This window comes from Oncorhynchus keta, chromosome 36 (genome assembly GCF_023373465.1).
Source record: "Oncorhynchus keta strain PuntledgeMale-10-30-2019 chromosome 36, Oket_V2, whole genome shotgun sequence".
NCBI classification, from domain to species: Eukaryota; Metazoa; Chordata; class Actinopteri; order Salmoniformes; family Salmonidae; genus Oncorhynchus; species Oncorhynchus keta.
In genome coordinates, this window is record NC_068456.1 from 23,908,874 (window position 1) to 23,915,497 (window position 6,624).

Below are 6,624 nucleotides of genomic sequence, written 5' to 3' on the forward strand. Positions count from 1 at the left end.
CATTCCACTATTTACCCTTTAAAATCCTACTCAAGTGGCCTAAAGAACTCTTATTTTTCTTCTTCTATGGTATATTGGAGATCACACAATTTAATGTGCATCCCACCACCTACTAGGCGGGATGGAAACAGGATTCCCACCAAAACTGAACAAACTACCCAAAAAATGACCAAAGAAATACATAAATAATTTGAACAAATTTTCCAGTAAAAAATACACCCGATCTGAGTCCACAAAAACTTTTCTGCCGCAGCCACAATAATGTCCAGTTTCTTAGACTTCTTTGAGACTTGTGCTGTACAGTTTATCACTGTGGCAATGAACACAACAAAATCCACACCGGGTATCTTTTGTCTGGAAGCAAACATTAATATAATAATATAATATATAAATATATGCCATTTAGCAGACGCTTTTATCCAAAGCGACTTACAGTCATGTGTGCATACATTCTACGTATGGGTGGTCCCGGGAATCGAACCCACTACCCTGGCGTTACAAGCGCCATGCTCTACCAACTGAGCTACAGAAGGACCACATTTACTACAGGCTGTGGTGTATCCACTACCATATCTTCACTACCATCACTTGTTTTCTCAATTCTTTTCTTCGCTCCTGCATAGGAGATTCGCTAGACTGCTCTAACTTTTGCCACTTTAATCTCCTTCACCCTTACGGGGCACTCCAGGAGCTCAGAATCATGATCCCCACCAGAATTGCAACACTGTTGTCGTTCTACACATCGTTCTTTAGTATACTCTGTTCGTCTGCACACACTTGAAACATGGCGAAATCCTTTTACAATTCTTACACTGCAGTGGTTTGGGGACGAAAACTCTTACGACGTATCTTACATAACCAAGTTTCACATGAGTAGGTATTTGCTCTTTATCAAAAAACATCAAGACTGACAGACTTTCTTCTTTTTCTTCATTCACCCAGCAGGTCAGACACTGGGCACCAACCATGGCAGGAATTCTCTTCATGTATTCAACCTGAACATCCGTCATCACCCCTGAGATTACTCCTTTGACACGTGCTCTACTCTGAAGTTCAAAACACAAAACTTCTGTTGTCCGGATTCTTTTGAGGCCCACTGTAATCTTCCTCTGTTCTTCAGAAATATAATGAATCAAAATATCAGTCACACACTCCACTCCAATTTTAGACCATTTCCCTTTTGTCCCAGTTTTCAATACTACTGTCCATTCAGAACATTAATCTTCACCAAATTTACTTGACCCGCTGCTTGATTCGAACTCAGCATCCAATTCTACCATTTTTCCACGAGCCTCCTCCTCCTTCTTCTACCAAAAATATGCATTTCCGCCACCAATTGGACTGGAGTGTAAATCCATTACACTGTGATGAAAAGGGGAAAATGATGAAAATGACCCTGTCTACTTTACATTCATTAAAAAAAAACCTCCCCTTTACACTACTTGACCGACAGCCAGGGAGGACGGGACACTACCATTCAACACACCCTGTAACTCCTCTGCAGTAAAATCTTGTAAACCCAAGTACTTCTCTGCAGCTGCCACCATAACATCTATTTTTGTGATGAATGTTTAATTTCTGCAGTACAGATTATAATCATGTCAATGTACTCTAAAAAGCCAACTTTACTGAATTGCATTTCATTCGTACTGGCAAAGGTCTACTACTCACCGGGAGCCTCTTAGGATACCTCACCCTCAACCCATCTTCCTCTACTTTCTTCACTGCCTCAGTATACGACATCTTCTGTACAACTCCGACGCTGTCAACCTCAACCTGCCTCTCTCGCACCGGACACTTCTGATCCCCAGCAACAAGGGCACCCCTATAGTTCACTTCTTTCACCGACACTACACATTTATTCGTCCAATGCCCTTCTGCACATCTAGGAATCTCCCTCCTACATACTGCTGCAACATGACCATAAGCTTGGTACCTGAAACACAGTAGTGTGTTCTGCACAAAAGCTCTTATAGGATAACTGATATATCCTAACATTACTTTGTAGTGGAAACGCTCGCTACTGGGTCTGCGTTGCACCAAATGACGGGCTTCACAGACACCGGGAATCTTCCCCCTGCTACTCTCAGTCCAGTGATCCCGCCGACCAAGGCCGGGTCTGAGAAGCTATTTGGTGTAGGAGCTAGCCTAGCTGCTAGTTTTCTTGAGAGCTTGAACGCAATTTTTGTGGCAGGGATCACAGATTGTCCCAGGTTTGTGGCTGTCTAAATCCCTGCTGTTATTTTTGTTCAATCTTCCCTGTGACCTGCCCTGCCCAAACAAAGACCAAAGCCTGCGGTAGCACCATTGAGGACAGTGGTGTCTCACTATCACAGGTGAAGGATCTTTCAAACAAACAAAAGTAGTTCTACCATCAGGTGTTACAACAAGAATATACAGTAGCTTCGTGTTTTGTCCGAATACTGCTCAGTTCAACTAATAAAATAATGGACGACCTGACCAGAGAGGTCCAGGACCTGAAGAACAGATTGCAGTTCTTCCGGGTCAGCTCAATGAGTTGAAACAGTAGAATGGCAAGATGACAGTAATCTGTAAGTCATTGAGAGAGGACATCAGATCTGTGTGTGAATCCATGATAACAATGACTGAGAAATCAGACTCGAGGGACAATCAAGGCGGAACAACATGGTTGTGGATGGAATTGCAGAATCTCCACATGAGACCTGGATGGAATCTGAAGACAAAGTGAGTGAAATGATCTCTGAGAAATTGAAGATGGACCACAGGAAGATTGAGGTGGAGTGCGCCCACAGGACTGGAAAACCCATCATAAGCCCAGGTGACAGGCCCAGGCCGATAGTGGTCAAGTTCTTGAGGTTGAAGGACAAGGTAGCTGTTCTGGAAAGAGCCAAGAACTTAAGAGGAATGTATATCTTCCTCAACAAGGACTATCCTGAAACTGTGTGCCGGAAGAGGAAAGATCTTATCCCAGCCATGAAAGCTACCAGAGCGCGTGGGGACATTGCTTACATCTGCTATGACAGGCTCATTGTCCACCTTCTCTCCCAGAAGCCTGGAAGGGATGAAAGAGCCAAGCCTATGGGTTCATATCTTAAACCCTGCAGCGCACACACACACACACACACACACACACACACACACACACACACACACACACACACACACACACACACACACATTGATTCATGGATTGCTGAATGTACATTTTTTTCTCTTGCTTTGTTTGCTCTTTTACATATCATGTCTCTCTCTGATACACTACCCAGGAAGGGGCTAAAAATGGCCCATGTTAATATATATAGCCTTAGAAATAAGGTTCATGAAATCAATAACTTGCTAACATCAGATAACCTTCATATATTTGCCATTTCTGAGACTCAGATAATTCATTTGATGATACAGCAGTATCAGTACAATGATATAACATCTATAGAAGATACATAAATGCTTTTGGGGCAGATGTTGTTGTATATATTCAGAGCCATATCCCTGTAATGCTTAGAGAAGATCTTATGTCAAGTGTTATTGAAGTGTTGTGGTTGCAGGTTCACTTGGCACATCAAAAGCCTTTTCTATTGGGGTGTTGCTATAGGCCACCAAGTGCAAGCAGTCAGTATCTAAATAATATGTGTGAAATGCTTGATATTGTATGTGAAGTAAACAGAGAGGTCTACTTTCTTGGGAACCTGAATATTGACTGGTTTTCATCAAGCTGTCTGCTCAAGAGGAAGCTTCTCACTGTAACCAGTGCCTGTAATCTGGTTCAGGTTATTAATCAACCTACCAGGGTGTGTACAACACTACAGGAACAAGATCATCCACAGTTATTCATCACATTTTTACTAATACTGTAGAACTCTGTTCTAAAGCTGTATCCGTACCCATTGGATGAAGTGATCACAATATAGTGGCTATATCCAGGAAAACCACAGTTCCAAAAGCTGGGCCTAAAATAGTGTATATTTTGCTGTGACTCTTATGTGGATGATGTTAACATATTTGAATGGTGTGATGTGATTAATAAGGAGCATTCAGATGCTGCACTTGATGAATTTATGAAATTGCTTCTTCCAATTATTGATAAACATGCACCTATTAAGAAACTGACTGTTAGAACTATTAAGGCTCCATGGATTGATGAGGAATTGAACACCTCTATGGTTGAAAGAGATGGGGCAAAATGAGTGGCTAATAAGTCTGGCTACATATCTGACTGGCTGATCTACTGCATATTGAGACTAATGTCATGACGTGCCCTGGGGGTATCATAGGCGCTTATAATTGCTAGTTATAATTACTAGTCTGTAGCTAAAAATTACGTAAATCTAGAACGAGAATACCGACAACCGCCGAAGCATCTATTCTATGACAACATGTCTGAATGGTACTCTGAAGTATCCTTCTAACCACTTACAACCACAAAAGACATGACTTCTGGTAAAGTTAACCAGAGACTCTGATGAACCCTACAGGACGATCAAGGTTTCCAACAGAGAAGACAACCACTACATACGGGCGTAATTATATAAATTGCAATTATTCTCGAATGAGCGGCCGTTCATGTACAAAGGATTAGCATTTCAATGAATATAATTATAGACAGTGTGTAGTGAATCCATTTAGTTTTTCCCGCTTTTTCTCAGCCCCCCCCCCCTTCCTTTTGTCCACCAAGCCGTCATATCGGCTTAGCCACCTAGGGACTTATCAATGCATTGTGTTAGTAACCAATGTATTTCTGTGATTAGTTAGTTAGTTAGTAAATAAATAATTAAGCCAATTTGTATATTGCTGATTCATTATGGAAACTAGGGTTCGTGCAGATAACCAAGAATTTTACGACATTCAGATGAGACTGATAGAAGGTAAAGAATAATTAATGACTGTTGATGACTGATCAGATCTTTAGATCTCTAAGAGTTCATTCGTAAGATGGAACTCGTTAAATAAACTTCTCCGTGGTGCCCCAGGTTATTAATGAATTAATTGTTGCATGATTTAATTCAATCACGTAATCAATTAAACGTTAGGTAATCGATTTGATAAAATAGCATGTCATCACATTAAGGATACTAACGACACAACACTAAACTTAACAAAAGGAAGAAGAAACTGTATTATGAAGCCAAGATCAATGATGAAAGAATGATGGAAAAAAAAGACAAATTCAACTCTATATTTCATCGATTCAGATGGCTTATTCATCACAAAACCATTTGATGATAATTTTTTATAATGACTTCATTGGCAAAGTGGGCAAATTTAGGCAGGAAATGCCAACAATGAACAGTGAGCCATCATATTAATCCATAAAAAAACAAAAAATGAAAGAAAAGCATTACAAGTTCGATTTTTTTTAGTTAGTGTGGGAGAGGTGGAAAAATTACTGTTATCGATCAATAATGACAAACCTCCTGGCATTGACAACTTAGAATGAGAGCTACGGAGGATGGTAGCTGACTCTATAGTCTCTCATATCTGTCATATCTTTAACTTAAGCCTAGGCGTCCCGCTATCGGGACAACTTCTGGTGAAACTGGAGGGCGCGCAATTCAAATAAATAATCATAAAAATTGTGGATATTAAACATTTAGGTACATATAAGTGTCTTATATCGGTTGAAAGCTTAAATTATTGTTAATCTAACTGCACTGTCCGATTTACAGTAGATATTACTGCAAAAACATGCCATACGATTGTTTGAGGACGGTGCCCCACATCAAACTTTTTCCACCAGCACAGGTTTCAGAAATTCACAAATGGTGATTAAATATTCACTTACCTTTTGAAAATCTTCCTCTGATTTGTCATCCAAAGGGTCCCAGCTATAACATGTAGTGTCATTTTGTTAGATAAAACCATTTTTTATATCCCAAAAATACTGTTTTGTTGGCACCATCGATTTGAGTAATCCACTCGTTCAACATGCAGAGAAAGGAATCCGAACATCTACCCCTAAACTTTGATTCAACAAGTCAAAATACATTTCTATTTACTCCCCAGATCCCCTAAAATGTAATCAAACTATAATATTTCTTGCAGAAAGAAGTATGTTCAATAGGAAACTAATTTTAGCAGGTGTGTCCTGTCTTCATGGCGCACGCAAACACACATTTCTTAGACTGTCCCCATACTAAAACTGATATGTCTTATTCGTTTTCAAAGTTACAAGCCTGAAACCTTGAACATAGACTGCTGACACCCTGTGGAAGCCATGGGAATTGAATCCATGGAGCTAATTCTCAGTATGACCTTATACTTGCCATTCTAAATCCGGTTGGTTTTTCTTTGGATTTACTCCTTCCATATCTATTGTGTTATATTCTCCTACATTATTTTTAACATTACCAAAAGCTTCAAAGTGTTTTCTTTCCAATGGTACCAATTATATGAATATCCTGGCTTCAGGGCCTGAGCAACAGGCAGTTTATTTTGGGCACGGCATTCAGGCGGAAATTGAGAAAAAAGGGGCCTAGCCCTAGAAGTCTGAGCCTAAAGGAATGTCTTTATCCTCAGGCCTGGAGGGAAGCCAAAGTAATTTTGCTACCAAAGAGTGGTAAAGAGGCTTTTACTGGTTCCAACAGCAGACCTATCAGCTTGCTGCCAGCTCTCAGCACACTGTTAGATTTCAGTGCACCCTTTGAT